Here is a 16,976-nt window from a genome sequence, read left to right on the forward strand (position 1 = left end):
AATTAGAAACTACCAGCCACTCTTCAGGAGAAAGAGGAGGCTTTCTGCTCCCATAAAGACTTACAGCCTCGGAAACCCTTTTCAGGGTCGCTATGGGTCGAAACCAACTCAACGGCACTTAACAACAACATTCTAGTTATAGGAGTCCCGGTGTGGTATTATAGGATAAGCTAACTAGACTGCTAACTGCAAGGTCAGCAGTTCAAACCCATCAGCTGCTCCTTGGAAACCCTATATAGTGGTCACTATGAATTGGAACCATCACCATGACACTTAAATTCTAGTTATCAGGAGACTTGGTGGTGGACATTAAGCATTGGGCTGCTAAGGTAGGGAGTTAGAACCCACCAGCCACTCTGTGGGAGAAAGATGAGATTCTCTGCTCCTGAAAGCATTACAGAACCAGAAAGCCAAGCAGCAGTTCTACCGCATTCTGTAAGGTCACTATGAGTTGAAATCAACACATGGATGGTGTACAGTTCAGTTATACTCAAGACACAAAGGAAAATGTGCTGAAAATGCAGTAAAATGCAGGAAATCTCAGGGATAAATAGAAAAATTTCTTTTAAAAACTGGGAAAGACGACATCTGAAGAAGAAAAAGAACAAGAAACATTGTACTGAAGAACACAATGGTGATAAAAGAAGCATGAGTCAGTGATTTTGAAAACAGCGGTAGAAATTATTCAAACCGAAGAACAGAGAAATCATTTGAGAGAGAAAAAGTTAGCAGAACCTCAAGGGCCAAGAGGAAAATACATAAATGTCTGACATATGAGTACTAGGAAGTCTAGAAGGAGAGGAAAGGGAGACTGGGGTAAAAATAAAAACTGAAGAAGCCATAGTAAAAGATTCCCAACTTACTGAAACAAAAATAAACAGATTCATGAAAACCAGCACACTCCAGCCAGAATAAACACATAGAAAGTTGCTAACGTCCAAGATAGAAAGCAAAGGTTGAAAGCAGCAAGAGATAAATGAGACTTTACATACAGCAGAACAATGAGTCAAGTGACTGCTCCCATCTCATGAGAAACAATGGAGACCAAACACCAGAGGAATAATATTTCTATAGTTCCACGAGAAAAACAATTGTCAATCCAGAATTACACATCCACCAAAAATACCCTTCGCAAATGAAGTTGAATAAAAAGGCATTTTCAGATTGGAGAAAACAAGGATTCATTGCCAGCAGTACTGAGCTATAAGAAACGTTAGAAGTTGATTAAAATTACACAAAAATATACAAAATGGTAACATGTATCTTCAGTTAGGAATGTAGTTAGACAAAAATATATGTATATACAAGGAACTCTGGTAGCGTAGCGGTTACAAATTGGGCCACGAACCACAAGGTCAGCAGTTCGAAACTACCAGCTGTTCCGTAGGAGAAAGATGAGGCTTTCTGCTCCCATAAATATTTACAGCCTCGGAAACCCTGTACAGGGTCGCTATGAGTTGGAACTGACTGCATGGCACATCACCACCATATGTATATACCATTTACCAATATGCATATGTATGTATATACAAATATTTCAGGCAATATATATGTCACAAGGAGAACTGGTAGCACAGTGAGCTAAGCATGTAGCTGCTAACCTCAAGATCAGTGGTTCAAACTCACTAACTGCTCCATGGGTGAATGACGAGGGTGGTCTGCTCCCATAAACAGTCTCAGAAACCCTAAGAAGCAGTTCTACTCTCAGCTTCACTGAGTCCACAGCAGAAGACTTGGGTTTGGTTTATATATGTCACATGTGTTTTAAGCGGTCATATCAAAGAATTATAGGTGTTTTAAAGTAATTTACAGAGCGTGTTGGAGTCGTGGTGTGGCGCTGTGGGTTAATGTGCCAGACCGTAAAGCCATTTGAACTGCAAGGTCAGCAGTTCAAGCTCACCAGCCACTCCATGAAAACCCTACACTGGGTCGCTATGGATCAGAATCGACTCGATGGCACTTCACAACAACACAGAGTGTGGTGGCTCTGTAGGATATACACTAGACTATAAACCATAAGGATCAAGCCCACAAGTTGCTTCACAGGAGAAAGATGATGCTTCCTGCTCTCATCAAGATTTACAGCCTCAGAAACCTGATACAGGTTCACTATGGGTTGGAACTCATTCTATGACACTTAACAACAACAATGTAGAGGTAAAATGTGTTTATCTTTGCTTTTATATTTAGATAGATAGAAAGATAGATAGATAGATAGAAAGAAAGAAAGAAAGAAAGAAAGAAAGAAAGAAAGAAAGATGATAGATAGATAGATAGATAGATAGATAGATAGATAGATAGATAGATAGATAGATAGATAGATAGATAGAGTGGTTTATAACAAAAATCCCAAACCAAACTCATTGCAACTGAGTTGATGTCCACCTAGAGCGATCCTCTATGTCACTTACAGCCACCCAACATATAGCACTCGCCTGAAGTTGGAACCGACTCAATGGCAATGAGTTTAGTTTGGGATTTTTGGCATAAACCGCTCTCTCTCTTTCTACCTAAATATATCACTAAAGATATCCATATTTTCCTTCTGTGTTGCTGTTCTTAAACATCATAGCATGTAGTCCTGGTGTGGCACTATAGGATAAAGCACTCGACCTCAAGGTTGGTTTGAATTGCATGGTTGGTGGTTCAAACTCAGCAACTGCTCCTCGGAAACCCTATACAAGGTTGCTATGAGTCAGAACCAACTCGAAGGCACTTAATGACAACAACATACATAGTTCAGTGTAGAACTGCCCCATATGCATTCCAAGGCTGAACTGATATTTTTACGTAAGCAGATCCCCATATCTTTTTTTCCTGAAGAGTGGCTGTTGTAGTTATTAATTGTCATGGCTGGTAGTGACTCTGTATAGAGTTTCTGAGGAGCAGATGGTGGGTTTGAACCACCACCTTGTGGTTAGTAGTGCAGTGTTATCCTACAGCACCACGCCAGGACTCCAATGTAGCTGCTATTGCTATACACCATGGAGTTGGTCTGACTCATAGCAACCTGTACAAAGTTCCCAAAAACTTCGACCCATAGCGACCCTTTATAGGGTTTCCAAAGAGCAGCTGGTTGGTGAGCTTGAACCGCCAACCTTGCAGTTCAAACAGTTTTGCAGTCTGGGGCATTAACACACAGCGCCACACCAAGACAACGTTGCAAGGGTTAGTGGGTAGGAAATGAAGAACATTCTGTTAGCATTTGAGTGCTTAACCGCTGTACCACCAGGGCTCTTAGAGCTGTTTATAATGTATATAAATATAACACTCAGTATAAGTAACGCTGGGGGTTAATGCGCCACATTGCAAAGCCGTTTGAACTGCAGGGTCGGCAGTTCAAGCTCACCAGTTGCTTCTTGGAAACCCTATATAGGGTTGCTATGGGTCGGAACCGACTCGATGGCACTTCACAACAACAATAAGTAATACTTCAAGGCAGTAAAAACACCTATATGATTGTAAGTTTTCCACACTTTACATAAAGCGGTGCCATATTCACTCTAAATAGGCTTTTAAAACTTAAAGATGAATATACCGTAGCCACTAAATCAACTATTTAAAAAGGTGAATGCAAAAATAGATATAGCTGAACACCATTGGCTTAAGGGGTGGGACTTTCAGCTATGGCTGAGAGACAAGACTGGCAAACCACTACTGCAAAATGCAACTATTTGTTGTTGTTGTTGAATGTCGTGAAGTCAGTTCTGACTCACAGCGATCCTGTATAGGGTTTTCAAGGAGCAGCTGATGGGTTTGAACTACCAATCTTGTGATTAGCAGTCCAGTGCTTATCCTACAGTGCCATGCCAGGACTCAAAAATACAACTATGTTCTTGTTAAGTGCCGTCAAGTCAGTTTGACTCATAGTGACCATGTAAACGATTTCTGAGGAGCAGATGGTGAGTTTTGAACCACCAACCTTGTGTCAAACCAACCTTGTGGTCCAGTGCTTATCCTAGAGCACTGCACCAGGACTCCAGATTACAACTATGTTGTTAAATGCTGTGGAGTTGGTTCCTACTCATAGTTACCCTGTATAGGGTTTCCAAGGGGCACCTGCTAAGTTTGAACCACCAACTTAGCCATGCAAACCAACCTTGTGGTCACCTGCTTGTCCTGCGGTGACACAACAGGACTCTGAAACACAACTATGTTGTTGTTATTGTTAGATATTATAGAGTTGGTACCGACTCAAATCGACCCTATGCACAACAGAACGAAGCACTGCTCGGTCCTGGGCCAACCGCATAATTGTTACCACACCAGACTCTATTGACATTGTCATTTTGTCAATCCATCAGGTTTGGGGTCTTCCTCTTTTTCTCTGACCCTCCACCTTACTGAACATAATATCCTTCTCCAGTGACTGGTCCCTCCCGACAATATGTCTGAAGTATGAGAGACAAAGTTTGGCCATCCTGATCTCCAAGGAGCACTCTGACTGCACTTTTTCCAACACAGATCTGTTTGTTCTTTTGGCAGCCCATGGTACTTTCAATATTCTGCTCCAACACCATAACTCAAAGGCTCCAATTCTTCTACAATCTTCCTTATTCACTGTCCAGCTTTCACATTCATGTGAGGTTATTTAAAATACCATGGCTTGGGTCAGGCACACCTTAGTCCTCAAGCTGACATCTTTGCTCTTCAAAACTTTAAGGAGATCTCCTATAGCAGACTTGTTTAATGCAACACATCCTTTGATTTCTTGACTGCTGCTTCCATGAGTGTTGATAGTTGATCCAAGAAGAATGAAGTCCTTGACAATTTCAATCTTTTCTCCATTGATAAGAATGTTGTTTATTGTCCAGTGGTAAGGATTTTTGTTTTCTTGACATTGAGATGCAATCCATACTGATGGCTGTGGTCTTTGATCTTCATCAGTAAGTATTTTAAGTCCTTTTCACTTTCAGCAAGCAAGGTTGTATCGTCTGCATACTGCAGGTTGTTAGTGAGTCTTCCTCCAATCCTGATGCCACGTTTTTCATTATATAACCCAGCTTCTCAGATTATTTGCTCAGCATACAGGTTGACTAAATATGGTGAAAGAATACAACCCTGTCGCACTAATTTTAAACCATTCAGTGTTCCCATGTTCTGTTTGACCAACTGCCTCTTGGTCCATGTACAGATTCCTCATGAGCCACACAATCAAAAGCATTTGTATAGTCAATAAAACACAGGTAAACATCTTTTGGGTATTCTCTGCTTTCAGACAAGATCCATTGGACATCAGCAATGATATCCCTCATTTCACATCCTCTTCTGAATCTGGCTTGAATCTCTGGAAAGTCTCTGTCAATATATGCTTGCATCCGTTTCTGTATTACCTTTAGTAAAACTTTACTTGCATGGGATAGCAAAGAGATTGTCAGATGATTTCCACATTCTGTTGGGTCACTTCTCTTTGGAATGGGCACAAATATGGATCTCTTCCAATCAGTCTGCCAGGTAGTTGTCTTCCAAATTTCTTGGCATAGATGAGTGAGTGTCTCCTGTGCTGCCTCATTTTCTTGAAAGATTTCAATTTTTAGTCCATCAATTCCTGGTGCCTTGTTCTTTGCCAATTCCTTCAATGCACCTTGGACTTCTTCCTTCAGTATCATTGGCTCTTGATCATATGCTACCCCTTGAGATGGTTGAATATCAACCATCTTTGGTACAGTGACTTTGTGTATTCCTTCCATCTTCTTTTGATGCTTTCTGCATCATTCAATAATTTGCTCAGAGAATCCTTCAATAATGAAAGTCAAGGCTTGAATTTTCTCTTCAGTTCCCCCAGCTTGAGAAATGCTGAGCATGTTCTTCCCTTTTGGTTTTCTGACCCCATATCTTAGCACAATTTGTTGTAATATTTGACTTTTTCTTCTCAAGCTAGCCTTTGAAATTTTCTGCTCAGCTCTTGGACCTCCTCATTTCTTCCATTTGCTTTAGCATCCCTATGCTGGAAAGCAAGTTGCTGTGTCTCTTCTGACACCCATTTTGATCTTTTCCTTCTTTCTTGTCATCTCAATGACTTGAATACAACTACAACACTGCAAAAATCAGGGGGTGGGGGAGAGGGGACCGAACTCTTTTGAGTTCTGGAAATCCAATAAAGGAAAAAAAAAAAATGAAAAAGCTAGACTGCTTGAAAAACTTTTGAAAATCAGGTAACAATGGTGGGAATCTATAGCATTTGGGTCTAGGCTTGCTCCCATGCCCTGCTCTCCTATCAGGGGGTAAATTTTAGGTTACAGTGTATCTGGACCCTCAAGAGTGGAAAATAAGGAGTAGGAAAATTGTTCTGGGCGACTAACTACATTTTAGGAAAGGAACAAAAAAGGACTGGAAGAAGAAATTAAGGAAAAGAGGAGGGATAAAATATCCTATAAAGCACTCTGTTGGGGACAATTTGGGAAATGTGAAAACGAAATGTTTATTAGGAAATATTACTTTTTTCAATGTTTAATTTCTAGCTCTGATAATGGTGAGTTTGTAGAGGAGAAATGTCCTTGTCTAAGGAGATACATGCTGAAGTATTTATGAGTGAAGCATCATAATCTCTGTGACTTGATTTCAAATAATGGTAAAATATAGGGAAAGAAAATAAAGCATGTGTAGCAACTGAATAATTGATGATTCTAGGTGCCTAGGGAACGTGTAGTCAATGCTTCCATATTTCAACTTTTCTGCTGTTTAAAAATGGTTTTTTCTTGTTGTAAAAATGTGTATGTCTATATGTTGTTATTAAGTACCATCAGGTCAGTTTCAACTCATAATGATCCTGTATTGTATAGGGCTTCTGAGGAACAGCTGGTGGGCTTGAACTGCTGATCTTGTGGTTCACAGTCAAGTGCTAATACTACAACACTATACCAGGAGTTCATATATATAATATTTTTCAAGGGTGCAATTTAGTAGTATCTATTATGTTAATCATGTTGTAAAACTATCATCTATTGTTGACAACTTTCCCATCACCATAAACAAAAATCATGGCCTCTCAAGCAAGCTTAAAAATTTTCTAAATAAAATTGATTAGGAAAATGCACACACACACACACACACAACCCCATGGGATACCACTACACACCTATTGTTGTTGTTAGATGCCTTCCAGTCCATTCTGACTCACAGCCACCCTATATTCAACAGAATGAAACCCTGCCCAGTTCTGCTCCATCCCCACAGTGGCTGTTATGTTTGGACCCCTTGTTGCTGTCAAGCCCAGGTCCCTGAGAAGTTTTCTCTTTTTCACTGACCATCCATTTTACTAAAAATAGTATCTGTCTCCAGGAACTCATCCCTTCAGATAACATGCCCAAAGTATTCAGGCTGTCCTTTCTCCAAGGAGCATTCGTTCATTCTTCTGGAAGTCCATGATAATCAATATTGCCAACACCATAATCCAAATGTATCACTTCTGCTCTGACTTTCCTTATTCACTGTCCAGCCTTTACAAGCAACTGAATATTCCATGACCTGGGTCAGGGGATCCTTGGTTCTCATACATTGCTAGTGGGAGTAGAAATGAAAAATGGTACAGTGACTTTGCAAAACAGTTTAGAAAGCTCTTATAAAGTTAGATGTGCCCTTACTATATGGTTCAGAATTCCCACTACTAGCTATTTACCCAAGAGAGATGAAAACTTATTTTCATATGAAAATCTGTACATCAATGCTTTGTTGTTGTTGTTGTTAAGTGCCATCGAGTCGGTTCCGACCTATAGCGACCCTGTACAGGGTTTCCGAGGGTGTAAATCTTTACGGGAGTAGAAAGCCTCATCTTTCTCCCGCGGAGCGGCTGGTAGTTTAGAACCGCTGACCTTAAGGTTCGCAGCCCAATTCGTAACCACTACGCTATCAAAGCGTGACTTTATTCCAAATCATCCAAAATTAGAAACCTTGTAAATGTAGCTCAACTGAGAATTGAATAAATATACCATGGTACATCCATACAATGAAATAGACCTGTGCAATAAATAGGAACAACCTATCAATACACACACCAGGATGAGTAAATAACAAATGTATTATGCTAAGTGAAAGAAGTTAGACTCAAAGGCTACATCAATGGTACAATCCTATCTATATAACATTCTGAAAAAGGCAAAATTACGGGGACTGAGAGGGAACAAATCCTTACAGCAAGAAACATTCGCACCCCCTCCACACACAGAGTAGACAGAGATGGGCAACTTGGACATTGGATACCCAAATGGGTGGGTGGGTGTGTGGGGGGAACTACAAAGGCAAGAAGTGACTGGCTTACAAGCTTTCAAGAGGGAACCTAGAGCTAGGGGGCATGGAGGAAGGCAGAATCTCCAGTGAGTACTATCCAATCTGTCTAGGCGAAGCTGACGAAATGAAATGCAGATGGGCCATCTGTGATACTATAGTGAGTAATTGTTATCAGGACTGATTGTAAGGGTTGGAAATGTAAAGGTAGACATTTTGTAGCAAGGAAGGGAGTGATTAATTCTCCAGTCTAGGAGTGGAGGTCTCTAGGACCATCAACGGAGAAGAGCCGAGAGCGGGACCCTACCCAGAGAAGCAGTGATGCCTGAGATAGAGGCAGAGATGATGACGTGGAGTGATGAAGCGACTGGGGACTTTGGATCCAGAAAGGGAGAGGGACTGTGTGCTGAAGACTGGGGGAGCGGGGGGGGGGGGGTAGGGGGTGGGCTTGTAGGGTATACCCCTTGGTTGGTTGATGATGCATGGAGGGGATTGGAACCATGGCAATGAAACGATATATGATGGAATGAATGTAAAACTAAAGTTCTCTCATGTAAACTACCATATAATTCACAATAAAACTTTTTTAAAAATAATAAAATGACGGGGACTGAAAACAGGTGGATGGCTGAGCTGTGAGTGGAATAAGGATTAACCACAAAGGAGCATTACATGGGATTATAGAACTGCTTTCTATCTTGAGTGCTGCTTATTACATGAGTGTATGTGCTCAGGACTGGATGCTAAATTTTATTTATTATCGCTTAACAAAATTAAATGTTATGAAAAAATTTGTCACCCTCTACCCCGAACCATCCAATGGTGTCTAATTTAAAATAAAACACTGTTATTCCAATGGCTTTGAAGACTCTACACTATCCACTGTCATTTTTTTAAGCTTTTTATTCTAAATTGAGCGAAGGTTTAATAGAGCAGATCATCAGTTTTACATTCAATAAATCATACATTTTGTTTCATCTCAATAATTGCAATCCCTTCTTCCCTGTCTTTCCCATTTCCATTCCTCCTTCTTTCCCACTCCTTCTGAATGCTGTTCTTAGGTAAATGCTGCCCTTTTGAGCTCAAGTGGTTGACCTTCTGTGATAGGTGTGCCTCACTAGTTTTGCTGCACCTTATCTATCTATCTATTGCTTGGCTGAAATTCGATCCACAAGGGTGAGCTCAGTTCTAAACCTGAAGGGTGGCTAAGGATCCATAGTCCCGGGGTTCCATCAATCTCTGTCTGACCAGTATGGCAGGTCATTTTTATGATTATGCATTTTGTTCTACATTTTTCCCCACTCTATCCAAGACCTTCTAATGTGATCCCTTTCAGAGCAGTTGGTAGAGGTAGCTGGGCACTATATAGTTCTTCTGGGTCAGAGATAGATGTTCACCTGGTCCATTAGTCCATTGGACTGTTTCCAAGCATCTTCAGTTTTCATCACTCTTCCTTCCTCTGAACAGGAAGAGATCAATAGTTGCATGTTAGATGTTTGTTCGTGAGCTATTAGCATCCCAGTGACTACTCAAAAGAGTAGGGTACAGAACATTATATCCTGTATTTGTGGACTATGTTATGCCAGTTGCTTCTGTCTTCTTATCTCTCTGGTCTCTTCTGCTATTTCTCTTCTTTTCCTTCAATATTTTCCAAAAGTATGCCAGTTAAAGAGGTTCCTTTTCATGGAAAATATGAGGTTGTGGAAAGAATTCCAAATCACTTTATCCTTGGCAAGACTTTGAGTTTCAGTTGCTACTGTACTTTTCTGAAACAATCAGAAACTTTGCACTGCCTGTTCCTGCTTCTCTTCCCCTAGATATCACATGACTCATTTGCTTGCTTCAGCTCTTACCTACCCAACATCACCTTTGCAGTAAGGCCTCTTAGTAACCCCACCATACCCTGGGCATCCTTTATGAGTAGTTTTCTCCATGCTACTTTTCAATATTAAAGATACTATGCATTCAACTTATTTATTTTGTAAAGAGAGGGCAGGAATTTTTGTAGGTTACGTGCACAGCTACATCACATACACCTACAACAAAACTTGACATACAGGGAAGCTCACTAAATATGTGTCAAACAAATGACCTGAGGTATCATAATGAGATATTCCTTCTGGTTTTTCACCTTCAACTCTTCCTTGTTAGTTTGGTTAAAATGTTGCCAAATTGTGGTCATGAATTCAATACAAAAACCTTAAAAATAAATTTCTATCCCCTGAAGGATTAAATGTATCTTCGTTCAAATCATAACGTTCTTATGATATCACCTTAAAACATGTTTTCAGCTCTATTTTATTTCCACTAGACTTCTATTGGAGTCCAGATGTGGCACTGTGGGTAGCTGGACTTCAAGGTCAGTTTGAACTGTAAGGTTGGTGGTTCAAGCTCACCAATTGCTCCTCAGAAACCCTACGCAGAGTTGCTATGAGTTGGGAATGACTCAACATCACTTAACAACAACAGCAAACTTCTATAATTGCATAACCCAGAACTCAAACTGAACACTCCATTTACTCCTCAGTGTTTCTTCATGATTCTTTCCTCTAGCCCTTTGTGTAATTAGCTATCTCCTCACTTTGCAAGCACTTGTCATCAGCACATCAACTCCTTCTGATGGAATACCAACTCTGTTCTCTCATCAAAGTCTTTCAGGATCTCCAGTCTAACCTGCTCTCTCTCTCTCCTGAACCTTAGAACTTTATACATTTTTATGCTATCTACCAGATCCAAATTATATCATCGTTGTGGTTGTTAAGTGAGGTTGAGTCAGTTGTGTCTCATAGCAACCCTGTATAGGGTTTCTGAGGAGCAGTGGGTAGGTTTGAAAGGTTTGCAGTCCCGTGCTGGTCCTACAACGCCACAATTATATCATAGGTGTTTATATATTTGCCTGGTTTTATCAAGTCTAAAATTTAGTCATCCTTATATGTTATAGGTAATAGCATATAACCATTTATACATTAATATGCTTAATTTATAAAGATTACTACCAGGAGTCCTGCTCTGGCACTGTAGGATAAGCAATGAACTGCTGACCACAATGTTGGTAGCTCAAACCAACCAGCTGCTTCTTGGAAACACTATACAGCGTCGCAGTGGTTCGGAACCAACTCTATAGCACTTAAAAACAACAACTATCATGAGAGACATTGTAGAATCACAATTGTTGATCTGCTCAGCAGCTGAGACCTGCTCAAGACATCCTCTTAAAAATTTTTCCAAAAACCTATTACAGGTATCTGTAAGAAGACAGTAATGCCTTATTTGCTATCTCCATCAAATCCCTTAGAAAAGAGAGATGAGGGGGAAAGATTCCTTCAAGTGTATTGGGCTGGGAAAAGGAGATAGTCCGCATACTGTTAGTCAATCTGGGTTTCATCTGGAAAATGAATACTTTGGATTGAGTGGTTTTTAATGTTTCTAACACTAAAACTTAAAAATTTTGAATAATATATTATAATCTGGAAGAAAGAAGGCACAGGTTCATTTATATTAAATAATACAGATAACAATAAACAGGAGAAAAAAATAGGGTCATTCTCGGTCGGAAAACTGGTTGTCCCTGACATACAAGTTTCTTGAAGACAGAGGCATTACACCACATTTAATCTTTGATAGCTTCTTAATGACATTGTGTCACTCGGTTACTGTTTCTGCCATCTTATTTATACACAAGTCTCACACAATCATTCTAAACAGATGATGCAACTTAACCTCCTGAAAGACTGAGAGAGGATCTGAGTAATTCAGACAGAGGTCATTAGGTTTTGTTGTTTTCATTGACAATTTATGAAATGCCAAGTCAGAAGTTTGTTGTATTGCTGTTAAGTTGATTGCCTTTGAGTTGATTCTCTTAGCGACTCTGTGTAGGGTTTCTAAGAAGTGGCTGGTGGATTTGAACTACCAACCTTGCAGTTATTAGTCCAGTGCCATACCCGGACACCACGTTAGCAGTTCAGTGTTTATCCTACAGTGCCACACCAGGATACCAAGTCTAAGGTAGTATTTAAATAGTTGCATTAGGCAAATCTGCTGCACAAGACCTCTTCAAAGTGTTCAAGAGCAAAGATGTGAGTTTAAGGACTCAGGTGGGCCTGACCCAAGCCCTGGTATATATTTTCAGTAATCTCATATGCATGGGAAAGTTGGACAATGGATAAGGAAGAGGCGATCATAGAAGACTTGACACATTGGATTTACAATGCTGGGGAAGAATATAAAAAGCACTACACTGTTAATAAAGAGCTCTGGTAGCTGCTAATCTCAAGGTCAGCAGTTTGAAACTACCAGCAGTTGCACCCGAGGAAAAATTAAAAAAGAGCTTTTCTGCTCCTGTAAACATTTACCACCTCGGAAACCCTGTACAAAGTTGCTGTAATTTGGAACTGACTCCACCCCATACCATCACCACCATACTGTTACTGTTGTAAAGTGTCACCGAGTCAGTTCTGACTTGGAGCTGACTGACATAGGGCTTCTGAGGAGCAGCCTTGCAGTTCAAACTGACTTTGAAGTCCAGTGTTTATCCTATAGTACAACACCAGGACTCCTAAAGCACTAGGGACTGCTAGAAAAACAAACAAATCTGTGTGACAAGAAGTAGAGCTAGAATACTCCTTAAAAGCCAGGAGCTATTGGTCATATTATCAGGAGGGATTAGTCCCTGGAGAAGCATGTAGAGGATCAGCAAAAAAAGAGAAACACCCCCAACGAGATAAACTAGCACAGTGGCAGCTGCAATGGACTTAAGATTAACAATGATAGTGGAAATGGCGCAGGACTGGAAAATGTTTTGTTCTGTTGTGCACAAGGTCACTACGAGTTAGAACCTGCTTGATGGCACCTAACAACAACAACCAAAATGTGTAGTAACCCTGGGTAGTGCTAATTGTTAAGTGCTGGACTACCATTCCAAAGAGAGGTGACCCAACAGAATGGGGAAATCATCAGACGATATCTTTGATATCCCATGAGAATAAAGTTTACTAAAGGTAATACAGAAATAAATGGCTGCAAGCATACATTGACTTCCAGAGGTTCAAGCCATATTCAGAAGATCATGTGGAACAAGGAATATCATTGCTGATGTCTGCTGGATCTTGGCTGAAATCAGAGAATACCAGAAAGATGTTTACCTATGCCTTATTTACTACGCAAAGGCTTTCGGTTGCGTGGATCATGACAAACTATAGACAACATTGTGAAGTATGAGTATTCCGGAACACTTAATTGTGCTTATGAGGAATCTGTACTTGGACCTAGAGGCAGTTGTTTGAACAGAGCATGGGAACATTGAATGGTTTAATATCAAGAAAGGTGTGAGACAGGGTTGTATTCTTTCACCATACTTATTCAACCTGAATGCTGCGCAAAACAATCTGAGAAGCTGGGTTCTATGAAGAAAAACATGGCATCAGGATTGGAGGAAGACCCATTAACAACCTGCAATATGCAGATGATACAACCTTGCTTGCTGAAAGTGAAGAGGACTTAAAATATTTACCAATGAAGATCAAAGACCACACACAACCTTCCCTATGGATTGCATCTCAATGTAAAGAAAGCAAAAATCCTCACCACTGGACCAATAAACAACATTATTATCAATGGAGAAAAGATTGAAGTTGTCAAGGACTTCATTCTTCTTGGATCAACTATCAACACTCATGGAAGCAGCAGTCAAGAAATCAAACGATGTATTGCATTAGGAAAATCTGTTGCACAAGACCTTTTTCAAGTGTTGAAGAGCAAAGATGTCCAGCTTGAGGACCAAGGTGTGCCTGACCCAAGCCATGGTATTTTCAATAACCTCATATGCATGCAAAAGTTGGATAGTGAATAAGGACGACTGTAGAAGAATTGATGCATTTGAGTTATGGTGTTGGAGGAGAATATTGAAAGTACCATGGGCTGCCAAAGGAACCAACAGATCTGTGTTGGAAGAAGTGCAGCCAAAGTGCTCCTTAGAGGACAGGATGGCTAAACTTCGTCTCTTATACTTCAGACATATTGTCAGGAGGGACTAGTGTCTGGAGAAGAATATCATGTTTGATAAGGTGGACGGTCAGAGAAAAAGAGGAAGACCCCCAGCGAGATGGATTGGCAAAGTGGCAGCATCATTGGGCTCAAGTATGGTAACAGTTGTAAGATTGGCCCAATATTGGGCAGTATTTCGTTTGGTTGTACATAGAGTTGCTATGAGTCAGTACCAACTCAATGGCACCTAACAACAACAACTGACCGAAAGGTAGGTGATTCAAATTTACCCAGAAGCAATCTGCTTCTGAAAGGCTTGAGGAAGCCTTATGGCCTGAAAGCCTTATGGAATGTAGTTCTCCTCTGAAACAAATGGGGTTGCCTTGAGTTGAGATCAACTACAGGTTAACTGTTTACTGGCCAATCAAGTGATGTCAAAATAATAATCAGAATTCCCCAATTGTCTTTACATTTCATTGAAAGTAATTAAGTCATGAAGATTTAATCAAATTCACTTTTTAAAAGGTGAAAAATTAGAATTCACAGTGTGTCAGCTAGGCTTCACAGTGCCTCAAAGGGCAATGTTCAGAGGAAATCAGAAAGTGTATTGGTTTTCAGCACCTGATTCCTCATGGGTAAACCCGTAGCACTGTATGCCAGATAGAAATACACGTTCTTCCTACTCTGCTATTTAAAGAAGCCCTGGTGGCACAATGGGTAAGGTGCTTTGCTGCTAAATTAAAAGGTTGGAGGTTTGAACACACTAGGTGCTCTGTGGAGGAAAGATGTGGCAGCCTGCTTCTGTCAAGATGGTTGTTGATAAGTGCTGTCGAGTTGGTTCCCACTCATGGTGATGCTGTATAGGGTTTCCAAGGAGCGGCTGGTGAGCTTGAACTGCTGACTTTGCGGTTCTAACTAACATTGTAGTCCAGTGCATTAACCCGCAGCACTATACTATTGCAGCTTTAGGAATCTCTTGTGGGGTAGTTTTACTGTGCCCTGTACAGTCACTGTGAGTCCCAATCGGCTCAACAGGAACGGGTTTGGTTTTTGGAGTACTCTGCTATTTATTCATATTTTATAAATATTTAGAAGTTATGTCATCTTGATCTGAATATTAAAATACAGTTTTGTTTTAATATATAATACAGTTTTGTGAGTTACGTATATAAAATAGAACTATTAGGAAAATATCTTTAAAATATAATGATTAACTACCTTAAAGGAAAGTGTAGTTATAAAACAATAAAGCCAATTTTAAATTGTGCATAGGTGCAATATCAGTGCCTTTAAAGCAATTAAAAATTTATTGAATCTTGGTTAAAAGGAAATTGACAATGACATTAAAGAATAAAGTGTAATTTATTTGGTGCTACTTTGTGAATGCTTCTAACTATAAATCATCTCACAATATCATATACAACATAGTTGCAATCACAACTCAAACATAAAATAACCTTCAAAATCACATGGCTATAATCAGTATACAGTGATGATAATTTTAAAAAGAAAGAAAGCTAGCAATTAAGATGCAGTGACTTTTCTAAAAGAAAATATTAGCACCATACAAGATAAAATGAACCAACCCTATTGGCCTCCTTACTCTTCTTAAATAACTAAATATAAAACTTTTTTAAAGCACAAATATTAATTTGCAAAACCAGTGCTGCAGTAGTTATATATATTTATATATATAACCTCCTAAACAATGTTTATTGCAGAAGTATTTCAAACATGGAAAACAAGATTTCATTTCTCTGACAAATTTCTGTGTGGCTTTTAAAACTGATCAAATTATCAGTTATACCTAGGGCTGGTGGGCTTAAACTTACCTCACAGTTAGCAGTCCAGTACTTATTCTACAGCACCACACCAGGGCAAGGAGTTTATGGTCACCTGTGAAGCTGTAAGATTAGCACTGTATTATGAACCACAAGTCAGCAGTTCAAACACACCAACTGCTCATGGAAAACCCTATACAGGGTCACTATGAGTCAGAACTGACTTGATGGCATTCACAACAAGAAAATTATAAGTTAAATTTTAACAAAACCTTTCCTTTAATATTTAAAATATCTGACGTTGAAACTGTTAAAACGAAACCATTGGTAAACCACGGAACATAACTTTATCCCACAAAAGATAAAAATCAAGGAAGGCAAAAATATAAATGTTAGTTAAGCCTCCAAATGTCTTCAGACAAAGATCTACTTTGTGTGTCACGGCTCCCACTCCACTCCCAGCATTTTGGGAATCAATGCTGTGGTTCATGATTTTTATAGGGATACCTACTGTGACAGAGTCCTGGTGTGGCGCTGTGGGCTAATGCGTCAGACTGGAAAGTAGTTGTAACTGCAAGGTAATTGGTTCAAGCTCACCAGCTGCTCCTCGGAAACCCTATACAGGGTCGCTATGGGTCGGAATCGACTCGATGGCACTCAACAACGCCAACCAATTGTGGCAGTGTAGGATAAGTACGTGACTCAAAGGTCGGTTTGTGCACAGGGTCAGTAGTTCAAATTCAAGAGCTGCTTCTCTGAAACCTTATACAGGGTCACTATGAGTCAGAATGAAGTCCTGATTTGGGGCTGTGGATTAATGCGCCGGAATGCAAAGCCATTTGAATGGCAAAGTCGACGGTTTAAGCTCACCAGCTGCTCCTTGGAAACCCTAACAAGGTTGCTATGGGTAGGAATCAACTCGACGACAATTAACAACAACAACGAGTCAGAACAAACTTGATGACACTTTAACAACAACAACAATCTATA

This window comes from Chrysochloris asiatica, unplaced genomic scaffold (assembly GCF_000296735.1).
Source record: "Chrysochloris asiatica unplaced genomic scaffold, ChrAsi1.0 scaffold00032, whole genome shotgun sequence".
Classification (NCBI taxonomy): domain Eukaryota; kingdom Metazoa; phylum Chordata; class Mammalia; order Afrosoricida; family Chrysochloridae; genus Chrysochloris; species Chrysochloris asiatica.